The sequence below is a fragment of the Chiloscyllium punctatum genome, chromosome 6, assembly GCF_047496795.1.
Source record: "Chiloscyllium punctatum isolate Juve2018m chromosome 6, sChiPun1.3, whole genome shotgun sequence".
NCBI classification, from domain to species: domain Eukaryota; kingdom Metazoa; phylum Chordata; class Chondrichthyes; order Orectolobiformes; family Hemiscylliidae; genus Chiloscyllium; species Chiloscyllium punctatum.
Genome location: NC_092744.1, coordinates 116,644,268 through 116,664,677, shown reverse-complemented (window position 1 = coordinate 116,664,677; position 20,410 = coordinate 116,644,268).

The window sequence follows — 20,410 nt, the reverse complement described above, 5'->3', positions numbered from 1 at the left end:
CCCCCGACAAAGCTGGCGGCCGCGCACGTGTCCAGTGAATCTTTGCCCCGAATAAAGATGGCGGTGATCACACAATTTGGTTATTTTCCAGTTTACTGGAAAAACGGGACGGTATGTTTCAAATTTGTATTTTCCGATATGCACCAAATGTTTGTAAAACCTCTCAGCCCATACCAACACCATTTCCCTCCCACTTCCTACTGTTTATTTCCTTCCTTCCCAACAGCTCTCCATCCGCACATCCGCCGCGAGGATGATCACGTGGTATCGTCAAGTCCCGTCCCTCATTTACTCTGATTGGTCGGAGGATCAAATGCCCCGCCAGGTCTTCCAGCTGTGCCCCTGCCTTTCCATTGGTCTTCCGCTGACATGAACCACCAGGGGCCCATTGTTGCCTGGAGCATGCGCACTGTTTCGTGGCTTTTCTTGCTGTTTATCAGTTACAAGAGTGAGACACAAAGTTAAAAATCACACAACCACCTGATGAAGAAGCTGCAAACCGAGTCCTTCCAAATAAACCTGTTGGACTATAACCTGGTGTTCTGTGAATTTTAATTTTGTCCATCCTAATCCAACACCAGCACCTGAAAGTCAAGAGTGCGGGAGGAATGCAAAATATAATAACAAAAGAACTAGGAACAGGAGAAGGCCGTCCTGCCCTTTGAGCTTGCTCTGCCATTCATTAAGATCATGGCTGATCATTTTGTGGACGCAGAACCATTTACCAACGTTCTCACCATATCTCTTAATTAATTAATTAAATAATTATTTTCAAAAAAGTTACCTTCGCTTTAAAAACGTTTACTGAACTCGTATCAACTACTCCCCTGGGCAATGAATTCCATAGAGGTTAAGAAGTTCCTTCTCAATTCAGTCGTAACTTTGCTGCCTCAAATCTTGAGGTGATGCCCTCTTGTCCTGGCTTCACCTGACAGTGGAAACATTCTCTCTACTTATCCATTCCATTCAGTATTTTATGTTTCCCATTCATCAGAATGCCAACCAATATAATCCCAATCTACTCAGTTTCTGTTAAGCCAACCCCCTCACCTCCGGAATCAATCTGCACCCCCTCTAGTGCCAGTACATCCTTGAGCAAGTAAGGAGACAGAAACTGCATGCAGTACTCCAGGTGTGGCCTCACCAGCACCCAATACAGATGGAACATAACCTCTGCTTTTAAACACAATCCCTTCAGCAATGAAGGTCAAAATTCCATTTGCTTTCTGAATTGATTGTTGTACCTTGTAACCAACCTTCATGCAGAAGGATACTCAGGTGCCCCTGCATAGCATATAGAACATAGAACATATGATGCAACTTTTTAAAATTCATGTAATAATCTCTTTTTTAATGTTACTCCATCCAAAGAGAATGAGTTTACATTTATGAACATTATATTCCAAATGCCAGACCATTGCCCACTCACTCAATGTATTTATGTTCCTCTGCAAAGTTTCACAGTCCTCTGCACACTTCGTTCTGCTACTCATCTTAGTGTCATATGCAAACTTTGACACCCTACATGTGGTTGCCAACTCCAAATCATCGGTATCAATTATAAATAATCGCAGTCTCAACACTGATCCCTGAGGCACACTATTAGTCATTAATTGCCAGCCAGAATAGTACTCATTTATCCCCACACTTTGTTTCCTGTTAGTCAACCAATCTTCTATCCATGCTAATACTCTACTCCTAACGCCATGCGCCTTTATATTATGCAACAGCCTCTTGCACAGCACCTTGTTGAAGGCCTTTTGGAAATCCAGGTACACCGCCTCCACTGAGTCCCCGTTGTCCACCTTGCTCGAAATGTCTTAATAGAATTCCAAAAGATTTGTGAAGCATGACCTGCCCTTCATGAATCCATGCTCTGTCTGTCCAATGGGACAATTTCTATCGAGATTCCCTGCTATTTCGTCCTTGATAATAGGCCCACGCATCTTTCCCACTACAGAGAATAAGCTAACTTGTGTATAACTCCCCACCTTTTGTCCACCTCCTTTTAAAAATGTAGCAACACTTTTGTTGCTTTCCAATCTGCTGGGACTGCTACAGAGTCCAGTGAATTTTGGGAAATTACTGCCAGTGCATTTGCTATTTCTCCTGGCATCTCTTTTAGTATCCTGGGATGCATTCCATCAGGGTGAGAGGACTTTTCTGTCATTAGCTCAATTAACTCCAACAGTCCAACACAAGCTGTTCAGTAATAATGATAGTTTCCAAATCCTCACCTATCTTTGTCTGTTTGCTAATTATTGGCAAGATATTAGTGTCCTCCACTGTGATATCTCATAACTTAATGCTCCTTCTCATTTTCCAAAGGACCAACATTTACTTTAGCCACTCTTTTCTCATTCAATATAAAATTTTGCTGTCTGTCTTTATGGTCTGTGCTAGTTTATTTTTCTCATGTTCTATCTTACGTTTCTTTATAGCTCTTCTGTGGCTTTCTGTTGACCTTTAAAGTTTTCCCAGTTCTAGTTTCAGGCTGTTTTTGGCCACTTTGCATGCCTTCTCTTTCAATGTGATCGCTTTCCGTAGATACCCATCACAGAGTATGCCTTTTCTTACAGTCCTTCCTTTTCACTGGAATATGCCATTGTTGAGCACTTTGTAAAGAGCCTTTGAAAATCTTCCACTGCTCATCAACTGTCCCATTAAAAAATCCTTGTTTCCAGTCTACTTTATCCAGGTTCTCCCTCATTCTATTATAGTTCCCTGTGTTGAAGCACAGGACCCAGGTATTAGATTTTATCTTCACACTCTCCATATGTATTCTAAATTCAACCATACAGTGATCACTTCTTTCAAGAGGATCCCTAACTCTGAGGTCATTAATTATTCCTGTCTCTTTGCACAGGGACAGATGCTGGATAGATTGCTCCCTTGTCAGTTCCATTTCATTCTGTTCAAGAAAACTATCATGGATACACTTAATAAACTCAAGGCTACCCTGACTGAGCTGGTTCGACCAAACTACATGTAGATTACAATCGCCCATGATAATAGCTGTACCAGTTTTACAGGCATTAGTTATTTCTTTGTTTATTGCCCATCCTAATGTGGTGTTATTACTTGGTGGCCTGCATACTACATCTGTCAGTGACTTTATTGTTGGAATTTTGAATGCATCATTCCAGTTTCTCCTAATGTACAGCAAGAACAACAACTACTTGCTTTGAATGGAATCTTTTACAATGGCAAATCTCCTAAGGTGCTTCATGGATGATCAAAATATTGATTAAAGAGAATGATTTTAAAATACATCTTAAAGGAGGATAGAGAAGGTTAGGGAGGGTATTCCACAGACTTCTGCCCTTGACAGCACCAGATGTGGAGTGATGCAGGTGGGGTGGGTTAGACAGGGAACATGCAAAGAGGAAATGGAGGAGCACAGGCAGTGCATAAGGTCTTAAGGACAGAGGAGTTTCCAGACTGAGTCTGTCTGTCAGAGAGTACGTTTACCTTATGGAGTTTGAAGCTCTGCTATGGGTCCATGCATGTCACGTTAGTCGAGGAGAGTATAACGGTGGCTCAGAGAACTTTTGATGAGGACTAGTCTCCTGAGGTAGTGTGGGCTGAGGTTAGAAACAGAAGAGGAGAGGTCACATTGCTTGGAGTTTTTTTTTAATAGGCCTCTGCAGAGTTCCAGGGAGGTGGAAGAGAGGATTAGCAAAATTATTCTGGATAGGAGTGAAAGTAACAGGGTGGTCATTATGGGGGACGTTAACTTCCCCAACATTGACTGGATATGCTATAACTCTAATACATTGGATGAATTGTTTTTTTATCTGACGTGTACAGGAGGGTTTCCTGAAATGTTGAAGGGCCGACAAGAGGGGAGGCCACAATGGATCTGGTACTTGGTAATGAACCAGACTAGGTGTTTGATTTAGTTGTAGGTGAGCACTTTGGAAAGAGTGACCATAATTCAGTCAAGTTTAGTTTAGGGATGGAAAAGAATAAGTACATGCCACAGTTCAAGAGTTATTGATGGGGCAAGGGCAATTATAATGCTATTAGGCAAGAATTAGATGCACAGAATGGGGTAGCAAAATGCAGGGGATTCAGACAATGGAAATGTGGAGCTGGTTTAAGGAACAGATATTGCGTGTCCTTGATAGGTATGTCCCTATCAGGCAGGGAGGAAGTGATAAGGTAAGGGAACCATGGTTTACTGCAGAAACTGCATCTCTTGTTACGAAGAAGAAGGAGGCTTAGGTGTTGATGAGGCAAGATGGTTTAGATGAGGCGATGGAGAATTACAGATCAGCTAAGAAGGATTTAAAGAGAGAGTTAAAAAGACCAAAGAGAGGATACGACCAGTCTTTAACACATAGAATAAAGCAGAACCCTAAAGCTTTCTTTCGGTATGTGAGGAATAACAAGATGATTAGGGTAGGAATAGGGCCAATCACAGAGAGAATGGGAAGTTGAGTGTTGACCCTGTGGAGATCGGAGAGATGCTAAATGAACATTTCTCATTCGTTTTTACTCAGGAGAAGGAGAATATTGTAGAGGAGGAGAATGAGGAATGAGATATTAGATTAGAAATTATCAAAGTTAGTTACGAACAGGTATTATCAATGCTGGAAGGCATGACAAGTCCCCTGGGCTGGATGGGATTTATCCAATGATACTCTGAGAAGCTAGGGAGAAGGTAGCATGGCCTTTGGATTAGATATTTAAGTTGTCATTGTCTGCAGATTTGGTACCAGAGCACTGGAAGATTGCAAATGTTGTGCCCTTGTTTAAGAAGGGCAGTAGAGATGATCCAGGTAATTAGAGACCAGTTAGCCTTACTTTTGTTGTAGGAAAGGTTTAGGAAAGGATTATAAGAGATAAGATTTAAAATCATCTGGCAAACATCAATTTGATTTCAGATAGTCATCTTGGTTTTGTCAAGGACAGGTCATGTCTCACAAATCTCATTGAGTTTTTTGAGAAGGTCACCAAGCTTGTAGATGAGGGTAGGGCATTTGACGTGATGCACATGGACAAAAGTAAAGCCTTTGAGAAGGTTCCACATAGTACACTGTTGGAGAAAATGCAGAAGCATAGAAACAAAACTCACTACGAGAGCAGATTTGTTCAAGCAACTTCGAAGGCAGGTTTGTAGATGGGAAACCAAGCAAGAAAGCTCCATTCTTGTCCATGTAAAAAGCTGCAGTTGAAGAACAAAAGATTTTCTGCCCAGTTTCAAACTGGGGCCTTTTCGCGTATGAGGCGAACGTGATGAGTCCAGTTACTAGTCATGTGCCACCAGGATCTGTTTTGGGACCACTGCAGGTATAGGTGAATGGATTAGGAAATTTGCAGACGACACTAAAGTCAGTGTAGTAGTGGACAGTGTGGAAGAAGGTTACAGGTTGCAAGGGGACTTGGATAAACTGCAGAATTGGGCTGAGAGGTGGCAAATAGAGTTCAATGCAACTTAAATGTGAGGTGATGCACTTTGAGAATACAGGAAGGCTGAATACTGGTACAATGGAAAACATCTTGGTAGTGTGGTGTGCAGAGGGATCTTTGAGTCCATGTACATAGATCCCTGAAAGTTGCCACCCAGGTTGATAGTGCTGTTAAGAAGGCAAACGGTGTGTTAGGTTTCATTCGTGGAGGGATTGAGTTCCGAAGTTGAAATACCATACTGCAACTATACAAAACGCTGGTGCAGCCACACTTGGAATATTGTGTTCAGTTCTGGTGCCCATATTTCCAGAAGGATCTGGAAACATTGGAAAAAGGTGCAGAGGAGATTTATCAGAACATTGCCTGGTCTGGAGAGAAGGTCTTGTGAGGAAAGGCTGAGAGACTTGAAACTCTTCTCATTGGCAAGAATAAGGCGAGAGGGGATTTGATAGAGATTTACAAGATGATCAGAAGATTAGAAAGGTAGACAATGCAATTATTTTTCTTAGGATGATGACGTCAGCGTGGGGGGAATGGGGGTGGAACCCTGCTCATGAATCCACCTCCATTCCCCCCACTCCAGTTACAGGCTCCGCTCACACTCCCAGCTCCACACCGACACCAGATCCCAGCTCCCATCCCTGCTGAGTTTTCACCATCCCTCCAGACCTTCCCCTCACTGAGGACGAATGATCAGTCCTCAGGAAAGGACTCATCTTCATCCCCCTCCGTCCACGCATCAATGAATTTAATACACGCCATGACGTCGAACAATTCTTCCATTGCCTCCGTCTCCGAGCTTACTTTCACAATCAGGACTCCTGCCCACCTTCTGAGGATCCCTTCGCCCACCTCCAACACACTGCATCCACCTGGATACCCGTGCTGGCCTATTACCTGCCCTCGACCTCTTCATTTCCAACTGCCGCCGGGACATTAACCGCCTCAACCTGTCTACCCCCCTCCCCCACTCCAACCTCTCACCCTCACAACGCGCAGCCCTCCAATCCTTCTGCTCCAATCCCAACCTCACCATTTCGCCAGCAGATAAAGGGGGTGCGGTGGTAGTCTGGGGCACTAACCTTTACACCGCTGAAGCCAAACGTCAACTCGAGGACACCTCTTCCTCCTGCCATTGACCATGATCCCACCCCCCCATCACCGAACCATCATCTCCCAGACCATACAGAACCTCATCACCTCAGGAGATCTCCCACCCACAGCTTCCAACCTCACAGTCCGGGAACACCGCACTGCCCGGTTTTAACTCCTACCCAAGATCCACAAGCCTGACCACCCTGGCCGACCCATTGTCTCAGCATGCTCCTTCCCCACTGAACTCATCTCTACCTACCACGACACTGTCCTATCCCCCCAGTCCAGGAACTCCCCACATACGTTCGAGACACCACCCATGCCCTCAACCTCCTCCAAAACATCAGTTTCCCCGGCCCCCAACGCCTCATCATCACCATGGATATTCAATACCTCTACACCTCCATCCACCATGACCAGGGCCTCCAAGCCCTCTGTTTTTTTCCTCTCCCGACGTCCCCAACAGTACCCTTCCACCGACACTCTCATTCGTTTGGCCGAACTGGTCCTCACCCTTAACAAGTTTCCTTTGAATCCTCCCACTTCCTCCAGACCAAAGGGGTAGCCATGGGAACATGATTGACCCCAGATCTGCCTTGTTGGCTATGTAGAACAGTTGACCTTCTGTAATTACACCGGCACCCCTCCCCAACTCTTCCTCCGCTACATTGATGACCCCATTGGCGCCACATCATCAACTTCACCAACACATTCCACCCTGACTTTAAATTTATCTGGACCATCTCTGACAACACCCTCCCTTTCCTGGGCCTCTCCATCTCCATTAATGATGATCGACTTGACACTGATATTTTTTACACACCCACAGCTAACTGGATTACACCTCTTCCCACACTAGATCTTGCAAAAATGCCATCCCGTATTCCCAATTCCTCCGCCTCTGCCGTATCTGCTCCCAGGAGGATCAGTTCCACCACAGAACACACCAGGTGGCCTCCTTCTTTAGAGACCGCAATTTCCCTTCCCACGTGGTTAAAGATGCCCTCCAATGCATCTCGTCCACAACCCGCACCTCCGCACTCAGACCCCACCCCTCCAAACGTAACAAGGACAGAACGCTCCTGGTGCTCACCTTCCACCCCACTAACCTTCGCATAAACCAAATCATCCGCCGACATTTCCGCCACCTCCAAACAGACTCGACCACCAGGGATATATTTCCCTTCCCACCCCTTTCTGACTTCCGCAAAGACCGTTCCCTCCATGACTATGTGGTCAGGTCCACGCCCCCCACAACCCACCCTTCCAAACTGGCACCTTCCCATGCCACCGCAGGAATTGCAAAACCTGCAACCACACCTCCTCCCTCACCTCTATCCAAGGCCCTAAAGGAGCCTTCCAATTCCATCAAAGTTTTACCTGCACATCCAGTAATATCATTTATTGTATCCGTTGCTCCCGATGCGGTCTCCTCTACATTGGGGAGACTGGACACCTCCGAGCAGAGCGCTTTAGGGAACATCTCCGGGACACCTACATCAATCAACCCCACTGCCCTGGTGGCCCAACATTTCAACTCTCCCTCCCACTCTACCGACGACATAGAGGTCCTGGCCTCCTTCACCGCCGCTCCCTCACCACCAGACGCCTGCAGGAAGAACGCCTCATCTTCCGCCTCGCAACACTTCAACCCCAGGGCAACCTTCAACAGTTTCCTCATTTCCCCTTCCCCCATCTCATCCCAGTTCCAAACTTCCAGCTCAGCACTGTCCCAGTGACTTGTCCTGACTTGTTCTACCTGCCTATCTTCTTTTCCACCTATCCACTCCATCTTCCGACTGCTCCCGACCTATCACCTTCATCCCCTCCCCACTCACCTATTGTACTCTATGGTACGTTCTCCTAAACCCCACCATCCTCTAGCTTATCTCTCCACCCATCAGGCTCTCTGCCTTTATACCTGATGAAGGGCTTTTGCCCGAAACGTCGATTTTACTGCTCCTCGGATGGTGCCTGAACTGCTGTGCTCTTCCAGCACCACTAATCCAGAATCTGTACCCACCACATCACCTTGCCCCACAATCGTGGTATCTGGCTGTGCACAAAGAGAAGTGGCACAGTCTGTACTGGGATGCACTGGGGCCCTGAAACACATGGTAAAGACTAAAATCACCAGAGCATTGAGAGCCCCACCACATTGTTTGCATGTTCTATTGTTTTTACTCCGTTCCTGCCTTCCCTTGTTTTTTCTTAATAAAGTCGTTATTACACACACCTGCACAAGCTGTGAAATGAACTCAGGCCTCTCGATCCAAGATTCGTGATATTTTCACAACATCACAAGACATCGACTCTAACTTCCCTTGTCCCTTAGCCTGCTGAATCGCGCCTGAATCAACTCCGCAATTGGGAGGAAGGGGCGGAACAGGAGGACCGAGCAGCGGCCGCTCGTCTAACCAGAGTGAGTGAGGAGTGCGGCCAAAGCATTCTCGGAGAGTGAACGCTTCAGGATTGATCATTCTCACTATATAGTGGAGTATTAAGCCTCTCCCATGAATCAATATGAGATTTTTAAGAAATAGTTGAGATGTAAATATGATAACGTACATTAGGGAGGTCTAAACAATCCTTAGATAAACACATGGGTGATTTTGCAATAGTGTAGGGGGACGAGCTGAGAATAATTCATAGGTCGGCGTGAATAATTCACAGGTCGGTTTACACAACTCGAGTAAGAAACTTATTTTCAAACTCCCAGAACGATTGGTAATTTACATACCTGGCTAGTATGGTTAAGTTGGACCAAACAATCTATTTGCAGACTAATCATCTCAATGACTGTAATTCGACAGAGCAATTGTCAATGACTATTATTTCACCCATGATCCTGTGCAGATATGAATATTCTCTGTAAACTCACTGATAACCTCAGACGCACGCGCGGTTTGGTTTCCATTTTTATTAATGACTTAGATGAGGGAGTCGAAGGGTGGGTCAGTAAATTTGCAGATGATACAAAGATAGGTGGAGTTGTGGACAGTGAGGAGGGCTGTTGTCGGCTGCAGAGGGACTTAGATATGATGCAGAGCTGGGCTGAGGAGTGGCAGATGGAGTTCAACCCTGCCAAGTGTGAAGTTGTCCATTTTGGAAGAACAAATAAGAATGCGGAATACAGGGTTAATGGTAGGGTTCTTGGTCAGGTGGAGGAACAGAGGGATCTTGGGGTCTATGTACATAGATCTTTGAAGGTTGCCACTCAGGTGGATAGAGTTTGTAAGAAGGCCTATGGAGTATTATCGTTCATTAGCAGAGGGATTGAATTCAAGAGTCGTGAGGTGATGTTGCAGCTGTACAGGACTTTGGTTAGGCCACATTTGGAGTACTGTGTGCAGTTCTGGTCGCCTCACTTTAGGAAAGATGTGGAAGCTTTGGAGAGGGTGCAGAGAAGATTTACCAGGATGTTGCCTGGAATGGAGAGTAGGTCATACGAGGATAGGTTGAGAGTTCTCGGCCTTTTCTCGTTGGAACGGCGAAGGATGAGGGGTGACTTGATAGAGGTTTATAAGATGATCAGAGGAATAGATAGAGTAGACAGTCAGAAACTTTTTCCCCGGGTACAACAGAGTGTTACAAGGGGACATAAATTTAAGGTGAAGGGTGGAAGGTATAGGGGAGATGTCAGGGGTGGGTTCTTCACCCAGAGAGTGGTGGGGGCATGGAATGCGCTGCCCGTGGGAGTGGTAGAGTCAGATTCATTGGCGACCTTTAAGCGGCATTTGGATAGGTACATGGATGGGTGCTTAATCTAGGATAGAAGTTCGGCACAACATCGTGGGCCGAAGGGCCTGTTCTGTGCTGTATTGTTCTATGTTCTATGTTCTATTCTATGTTCTATGTTCTAGCATGCGCAATGTCACATTGAACGGGTTACGGAGAAAAAAGACATGGAGCTGATTTTTCTGGCAGCGGCTGCGATCGGCTTCAGAGAGCGGCGCTCACAGACGGTGTGTGGGAGTTCGCTGGGAGAAAGGATCGGAGAGATTTCACAAGTCCTGGATACAGTTTAAAAATAACTCGAAAAAGACCATCGAGGCCCGATTAAGGAGGTGGCGGTCTCTGATCAGGGAAGCGGCCCAGGCTCAATCCGCCATTTGTTTGAGGGAAGAGGGAGCGCTCAGGGCCGCCATCTTGAGAAGGTCAAGGAGCAGGAGGGCGGGGCTATGGGGGTCTGTAGAACAATCCGAGGAAAGGGAAGACCCATTGTTATTGATTAATTCCACGAACACAGCTTCACTGGGCGATCCTGCAGGAATCTCCTCTCTCAGTCCTGCTGGGATGTTTCACCCCATCAGAACCAGCAGCTCTCCTCCTCTCTCAGCTCCCCTTCTGTCCTTCCTGCATCATCTGTCCCCTGGAACATTGAGCTGCCTGTCCTGTCCCTCCCTCAGCTGTTGTTTCTGTAATACCTGTGATATCCCAGTCCCATCTTAGATTACTTCACTAAAGACAGGAATGCACCCGATGGATTTTTCTTAACATCAGCAATTGTTTAATACTCACTTACAGGTTTTTAATTACATCGTTTTGAAGCATTTACTTCACATTCAATCATTTGCAATGGTGGGATTTGAACCTGTGTCCAGAGAACATTTGCTGAGTTTCTGGATAAATTATCACACAATAATGCCACTTGGCCATTACTTCGCCTGCTTACAGTTTGTATATCGCAGTGCAACATGAATCAAAACTCTTTCTTCCTGCACAATTGTTTGACCCGGCACTCTGGTGATGTGACTCTCCATGTGGTATCCCTCACTGTGTGGGTCTAATTGCTGCCTCTGTCAGCGTCTCTCACTCTTGAAGCTACTCCCGATCATGAGCCAACAGAATTCTCCACTCCAGAGAAATGAGGCAACACAGGTCAGGAATGGAGACTGGGATTTTCCAGATCTCTGTGGGCTCAGTGCCACTCTATATGTGTAACCCTCAAAGCATTAGTCTAATTCCCATTCTGCCTATTTCTGTGTCTTCTACAGGTAGTCATGGAGTTCCTGACTCAATAGACTTGCCAACAGCTGGTTGGGACGATGGTTAGTCAGCTAGAAAGACAAAGTCAGGGAGGTCGGGAGTCTTCAATAAATCCTGCTGCCAGGTAAGATCATTCCAGTGCACAGAGCAGAAAGTAATAAGGGGGATCCAAACATCAGCTAACAAGAATTGACATAGAGAAAGTGTTGGAGGGGGAGCACAGTACAGACACACCCCAGGCTCAATCACCACGCCTGTTGCAAGTGTTGTTGTAATGAGACAGCATCGGGAGTTCCCAGTTATCAGTCCAGGCCTGTGCTTTCTTAGGGAGCATCAGAACAACTGAGGGGAAAGCAGGCCTCCCAGGAGAGGGTGGTAATGCTGCCTGGGATCTTTCTGTTTCCTATTGCCTCTCCAACACTGTATCTATGGCTTGTATTGAGGACCAGTGTCTTCAATCATTCTAACTCCTATAACAGTTCCTATCTCTGTCATCCCCTCCCCTCTCACCAATTATTTCACATATTTGAAACCTCCAGTCCAGATGACCATCCGTATCGCTGTAACTTGCTTCAGTCTCTACAACATGCCTTGTCTCGATAGTCTCCTCCTCCAATAACTGGAGACATCGGGTCTGTTTCTGTGCGGCATGACTCTTTGGTCAAGGTTTCCTAAATGGAATGAGCCACGTTTGCCTATTTTTGGCTCATATCCCTTCAAACCTTCTCCTCTCCATGAACCCGCCCGAGTGTCTTTTCCATATTGTAATTGTACTTGTTTTTACCATTTCCTCTGGCAGTCCATTCCGTCTATGCACCATCCTCTGTGGATAATGTTGCCCCTCAGATCCCTCTTTAAATACGTGCTCTCTCACCTCACGTTTATGCCTCCAGCTTTGGACTCACCTACCCTTGGCAATTCACCTTACTTAGACCTTACATGGTTTCATAAACCTTTATAAGTTCACCCCGTGGCCTCCTCTGCCCAGGAGAAATATTGATGACATTATTACCAATATCTCCAACTCATGTACTCAATGCTCTGACCAATGAAGACAAGTGTGCCAGTTGCCGCTTTCAACACCCTGTCGCCCTGTGATGCCAGTCCAAGGAACAATGTAACTGCACCCCTTAGTCTCTCTCTTTTCTACAACACTGTCCAGTGCCCAACCATTACCCGTGTTAGTCCTCCCTGGTTTGTCTTAACTAAATCCAACACCTGAATTAAACTCCATCTTTCATTCCTTGGCCCAGTTGATTAACATCCCCTTCGATAACTATATTCCCTGCCCACTCTTCTGCTAATCTTGGTATCCATAACCATACGAACAGGGACTCCTATATTTTCACTCAGATTGTTTATGTAAATGGTGCACAACAGTGGCCCCAGCACCAATCGTTACAGCACACTACTGGTCAGACGCCTCCAGTCTGAAAAACAACCCTTTCCCACCACCCTCTGTCTCCCACTGTCATCCCAGTTTGTATCCAGTTGGCTAGCTCTCCCTGATCCCTTGCGATCTACCCTTACTAACCAATGTATCATGCTACACTCTGAACAAGAGTTTGCGGAAGCCAGAAACAACGTCTGTTGCTCTGCCTTCGTCTAACCTTTTGGTCACATCTTGAGCAAACTCCAGTCAAGTTTGTGAGACATGTTTTCCCATGCACAAAGCCATGCTGGCTGTCCGTAATCAGGCCTTATCTTTCCAAATGCATGTAAGGCCTACCTCTCAGAATGACCTCCAACAACTGACCCACCCTGATGTCTCGCTCATCAGTCTGTAGTTCCCTGGATTTCTTAATTAATGACACAATTAATTAATTAATTGATGACACAACATTATAATCATAGTCAGAGAGTCATACCGCACTGTTCGGTTCACGCTAACCATACTCTAAAACGGATCTCACCCCACCTGCCTGTTCCTGTGTCATATCCCTTCAAACCTTTCCTATTCCTGTACTAATCCAAATGTCTTTTAAACATTGTAATTGTCCCCATGTTCACCCCTTCCTTGGGAAGTTCATTTCACACACCACCCACCCTCTGTGTAACAATGTGCCTCTCGTGTCTTTTTTTTTAAAATGTCTCTCCACTAAATTTAAAAATGTAGTGCCTTGTCTTGAAACTCCCCTGTCCATGGTAAAAGACAACTCCCATTAACTCTATCTATCCCCCTCATGATTTTATAAACTTCTATGAGGTCATCTGTCAACATTCAGGTTTCAGTGAAAAATATCAACCTATTCAGCCTTTCTTTATACTGATGCCTTTCGTACCCAGCCACATCCCAGTAAATCTCCTCCCAACAATTTCCAGCTTAATAATATCCTTCCTATAACTGAGCGACCAGAACTGGACACAGTATTCCAGAAGAGGACTTACCAATAGCCTGTATAATCTCAATATGACTTCCCAACTCCTATATCCAAAGGACTGAGAAATGAAAGCAAGTGAGGCAAGCACCTTTTTTAAAACTATCTTGTCTCTCCATGTTACAAACTTTAAAGAATTATGTAGCTGAACCCTGAGTTCCCTCTGTTCTACAACACTACCGAAGGTCTTGCCATTAATTGTATAAGTCCTGCACGTGTTTGTTGTACCAAATGCATTACCTCGCATTTATTCAGATTGAACTCCATCAACAGTTTTTCAGCCATTCACATATTTCATCAGGATCCCTTTGTAATCGCAGAAAACCTTCTTCACTGTCCACAATGCCACCCTCCAGTCTATCAGCCTATCAAATGCAGCTCTCTATGGGACAAATATCTCTGTTGGAGGCCCTACAATTTCTTCACCAGCTTCCCACAATGTCCTGAGATCCATTTGATCAGGTCCTGGGGATTTATCTACCTTTGCATTTTAAAACCACCAGCACCTCCTTTTCTATAATGTGGACTCATTTCAAGACATTGAGTCATAGAGATGTACAGCACGGAAACAGGCCCTTCGGACCAACTCCTGCATGACGTTTCTAGTCACATTTGCCACAATTTTGCCAATATCCCTCTAAACCTTTTTTATTCATACACCCATCCACATGCCTTTTAAATGTATTTCTATCAGCCTCCACTATTTGCTCTGGCAGCTTACCCCATCCAATCTGCGGGAGACCGTTGTCCTTTAGATCCCTTTGAAAAGTTTCCCTCGCCTGGGGAAATGACCTTGTCTATTGACTCTGTCGATGCTCATCATGATTTTAAACACCTTTTATCGGTTAACTCCTCAGCCTCCCATGTTCAAGTGAAAAACAGCCTCAGTCTATTCAGGCTTTTCCATGAAGCACAAACCCTCCAACCCTGGCAACATCTTTGGTCATTTCTTCTGAACCCTTTCATGTTCCACGACATCCTTCCGATGGCATTGAGACCAGAATTACACACAGTATTCCAATAGTGGTCAGGACAAACACTGTTTAGTTCCCTGAGTGCCCCAGTCTTTATCCACAGTAAGTTCCAAAGTGAAATATTTGTTTTGGATCTTGTAGTTTCACACATTGTTGCCTTCATTGATCATTAAGGAGACCGGGTTTGTCCCGAGCTCTTCTTTTGCTCTTAATACACTTGTAGAGCCTCTTTGGATTCTCCTTAACTTTCTCTGCCAAAGCTATCTCGTGTCCCCTTTTTACATTCCTGATTTCCACCCTAAGTGTATTTCTACAGCCCCGATGCTCCTGAAGGGATTCCCTTGAGTCAGCCAGTTATATCTGACATGTGACCCCTTTTTTCTTGACCACAGCCTCAAAACTCAGCCAGTGTTTCCTAATTTAGTCAGCATTGAGCTGCACACTAACAGGAACATGCTGGTGCTGAACGCTCCTTTTATCTCGATTTTAAAATATTCCTACTTACAGCTGCACACCTTGTTTCCTTGTTTCTTTCCCAGTCCTAATTCTATCCCCCGTGACCTGGGGGGGGGGGGGGTCGACTATTTCTGCTATTTAATCTCTCCTGCCTTCCCCAGTGTGACAGAGTGTCTTTATGTCCTTGTCTCACCCCCACCTTGTTCACAACCTGTTACATTTCTGATGGTTCCCAGACCTCTGTAACTATCACTGCGCCCCCTGGGTCAATGGCACGAGTTTTGAATTCTCTTCCTCCTGAGATAATCAGAAATCTTTCCGGATGCAGTTCCCCCTGATTTTATTTTGAAAAGCAGAGCATTTGTGTCAGAGTCAAGAATTTGTGAACCTTCATCCACAATTCCGAGCATTTGGATGTCATTTGTGACCCTCCCACAGATGTGTAACGTTACTGGATTGGCTATGCTAACATGGCTGCAGTGTGCAATTTATGTGGGTTGGGCTAGCCATGGTTAACGTGGGGTCATGGGGGTAGGGTGAGTGAGCAGGTCATTGCACACGATGGGCAGAATAGAATCTTTCTGCACCCACTAGATTCTGTGATTCTAACTAGTTGCAGGTGTTGTCCCATTTTCCTCATTCCAGGTTCATTCAACTCACACATATGATTCTGTGGGTGCTCACTCACTCATTCCCTTCAGTTTTACATCAATTTCACACTGTATGAGAGGGTGGGAATGGATTTGTAAATATAAATACTCCAAACAAAACCCCTGACAGGTCAGGAACTGTTTCTGCTCCTTTCATCACTCACAAGGAACAGGGAAATAAAGGTTCAGTCACAATTCTTACAGGAACATAGCGGTTATAATCACCAGGAAAGGCTGAACAGCTCAAAACGCTTTTCTCAAGAAAAGAGGAGGCTCAGAGACAGCCTGGTACAAGTAGAAAGCTTTGTGTTTGTGTTTTCAGAGATTTGTGGTTGAAATCATTGGGTTAGAAGCATGTATCATTGCACTAGATCATCAAAGGTGCTATCTAAATGTGCATCTTTCTTTCTATCTATCTGAGTTAACAATCAGATGGACAGGTCAATGTCTGTGTGTCTTACCAAATCCCTGATTGAATCTGCCTCCCCCACAATCTCAGGTGTCTCGCCACTCACTTGGTCACGGAGAAACTCTGCCCTTACAATGAGAACTGTTTTTGCTGTTGCCTCTCCTCGTGTTTCCGCCTAATCCCCACTTCCCTTCATTAAATCCCAGCTGTCTCGCATCCACCCACATGGGCACGTTGAAGAGCATGACAGGAGAATGGATTGAAACCGAGAGTTCAATGTCAGAATGAAATAGGAAGCAGGAAATAAACGGTGATTGTGGATCCCAGGGGATACAGACTCCGGGATTAGTCCTTTGTGGGCATTCCCGCAGTAATACAAGACAGCATTCCATGATGAGAGTTAAATCCGGGTGGCAGGAGAGGGATCCACTGAATATGAGCAGGTTTAGTTCAAACACAGGAGGTTTGTTCAGTCGGTAACAGTGTGTTCGACATGGAGGTGAAGTGAGCAGTGAGGGGAAATGTTACCACAAGCTGCCTAGGGATAACTTTCATTGGAACAGGAGGAGGCCATTCAGCCCCTCAACTCTGCTCTGCCATTCATGATGATCATAGCTGATGTGTGACCTAACGTACAACTGTCAAACCCCTCTAATTTCATCAACAAACTCCTCTGCAACAGACAAGATGAGTATTGGAAAACTAAACATCTGCAAACTCTGGGACATCAGAAACAAAATCAGAAATTGCTGGAAAAATTCAGTAGGTCTGGCAGCATCTGTGGAGAGTGAACCGTTCGTGTCCAGTGACCAGCTGCAGCTGACCATTCTGCCGTTTCTGTAACACTCTCTGGAACAGGTTCTGGTGCGCGGGGAATGAGATTGTCAATAATAACTGAGAAAACAAGAGGACGGGCTCAATCAGAATTAGGAATTCACTTACCCCTCCCAGTGGGACCCCCACCAACACAGTCACACTGGGGAGAGGCCGTTAATCTGCCCCATGTATGGGAAGGGATTTACACGATCTTACAACCTGCTGAGGCACCAGAGAGGGCACAGTGGATTTAGACCCTTCACCTGCTCCACGTGTGAGAAAGGATTCATTCAAATCTCTCACCTGCGGAGACATTAGTGCATTCCCACCGGGGAGAGGCCATTCACCTGCTCAGTGTGTGGGAAAGGAATCACTCAGTCCTCTGACCTGCTGAAACACCAGCGAGCTCACTCTGGGGAAAGGTCATTCACTTGTTCCCAATGTGGGGGGAGATTCACTCAAACGCAGCACCTGCGGAGTCCCCAGTGAGTCCACACAGGGGGAGAGACCATTCAGATGGTCAGTGTGGGAGAAGGGATTCAGTTATTCATCCTGCCCCCCTGAGCCCACACATGGGAGAGGCCATTCAGATGCTCAGTTTGTGAGCGGGGATTCAGTGATTCATCCTGCCCTCCTGAGACCCGAGTGAGGCCACACAGGGGAGAGGCCATTCAGATGGTCAGTGTGTGGGAAGGGATTCAGTGATTCATCCCATCCCCTGAGACTCCAGCGGGTTCACACTGGGTAGGAGCTGTTCACCCCTCTGTGTGACAAGGGATTTGCTGCATCTTCAACACGATTGAGAGCCCAGTGAGTGCTCACAGGGAAGTGGTCATCCCCCTGCTCCATGTGGACTGCAGGACTCTGATTCTGATGTTACTGTCCATCAGAGTCAGGAGTGGACCTTGTACATGATGACACTGCTGGAGTATTGATGTTGTTGTTGTTAACCACATTAACTGGGCTGGAGGTGACTGAACTTACATTGCCACTCTCTGAACCTCAGGATGTCTCTCTGGGCAGTAAGTCTCCACAAACAGCAATATGACAATGAGCAGGGATCATCTGTTTTGATTTAAATTGTGACTGTAGCACGGCTGCTTCACAGCATCAAGTACAAGGTTGGAGTCCAGCCTTGGTCAACGGCCTGTGTGGAGGTCCCACATTCTCTCCATGATAGTGTGGATCACCTCCAGGTGCTCTGATTTCCTCCCATAGTCCAAAGATGTGCAGGTCAGGTTGATCAGTTGTGCTAAATTGTCCACAGTGTCCAGGATTGTGCAGACTATGTGGATCAGCCATGGGAAATGCAGTGTTACAGGGATGGAGTGCTCTGGGAGTGATGTTCTTCGGATGGTCTCCTCCCACACTGTAGGGATTTTATTCTAAGGCTACACAGCAGGGTGCCCTTGGAGAAGGAACATGTAGTGTGGATCAATGCTCTCGATGCCTTTAGAGAGAGGTGGGCACCACAGGGGATATAGTGCTTTATCTCCACCGCTGCCCCCTCCCCACAACTGTACTTTGATTTAGTCCCTTCTCACTCTGTCACTTGTAATGGTTTGCTTGGCCCGTAATGGGCTTTGTTTGGAAATATTCAATTGGTTACACAAATAGTTTACTGCTGGTGATTATATGTCTAGATTTGAGTGGTGCTGGAAAAGCACAGCAGGTCAGGCAGGATCCGAGGAGCTGGAAAATCAACGTTTTGGCAAAAGGCCTTTTCCAGCACCACTCTAACCTAGGCTCTGGTTTCCAGCATCTGCAGTCATCAGTTTTGCACTGCTGGTGATCATATATTAACCAAAAGCAAAAAGGCGTAATGATGATTTTGATTGTGGGAAGGTTGCTGTGATAACATTTCTGGGTCAGAGAAATTGGGAAAAGAACGAGAACTGAAAAGCTGTTAAATCAAACCAAAGGTTCAGACATTGAGGGAATATTTCCCTGGAGTTTGAGGAGCTGGAAAGTGATGGTGTCTGGGAATAGACGGGATTATGATTTACAAAGGTTGAAAGCTTTAAAACTGTTATATTCAAACAGTTCAATTTATTTTCTTTAATTTTACTTGCGGTGCAAAAAGCTCTTACATTTTAAAACCAAAATTCACAAACCTTGTGTTAAAGATAAATGTGAAATAAAATCCATCAAACCATCCCTCACTGAAAACTGTTGTGAAAGTGCAATCTCCTGGAGAATCCCTGCCCACTCTTTCCTACATGGGCTCCATGGCTACATACATACCTGGGAGATAGCAGCAGGAGGAGGCCATTCAGCCTTTCAATCCTGCTCCACCATTCAATGGGAAACAGCTGACCATCCAGCTCAGTCTCCTGTTCCTGCTGTGTTCCAATCCCCTTTCATGACTTTACCTTGAAGAACTATATCTCAGTCCTCCTTTGGGTTCACTGCCTTTTGTTCCAGTGGTGTTGTGGTGTGACTGTGTGGGTGTAGGCAGGGGTAATGTGATGGTGCTGCCTCCTGGAGGATGCACTCAGCCTTCCTCATCATCCTGCAGTAACATCAACTGAGTTTCAGCAACTAGAAATAGAAACCGTTTCCAGGATATGGGCATCACGGTCTCAGCCAGCATTTATTCCCCATCTCTCCTTACCCTCGAGAAGATGGTAGTGAGCTGCTGTCTTGAACCATTCACAGTCCATTTGGCGCAGAGAGACCGACAATGCTGGGAGGGAGTATGTTGCAGGATTTTGGCCCAGTGATTCTCCATCTTTGGTTCATCAAATGTTGTTTAACTTAATCACGATCTGCACCTGATGTTGAGATTTCAGTCTGCAAATCTTCACTATCTAGCACCCTTTATAAAAGGAATATGTACAGATTAGAAATTCAGAGCAAACAATTTAGTTTCTCTGGAATATCTTTTTCCCCCTTTCTTCCCCCAAAGCTGTAACCCTGCAGCCCACTTACTCTCTCCTACCATTCTGACTCTACTACCCCCTAATGTACACCCTCCTCATTCTCATGGAGTAACTGATAAACAGATCCATGCCACCACTTCCCGTCCCTGGTTAGACTCTGCACTCTTTCTGGGTTCACTTCCTTTCCCTTCAGTTGCTGCAAGTCAATAATGGAACAGCAGAATGAAACAAAAGGAAACAGAAAGGGAGGTGGCAGATCCTGGACAGAAGAGGAACCTTCCGTCTGGGAGAATGGGTCAGATTCTTCCTTGTTTCCCATTGGTCAATTCCCAGTGTTATGACAAGT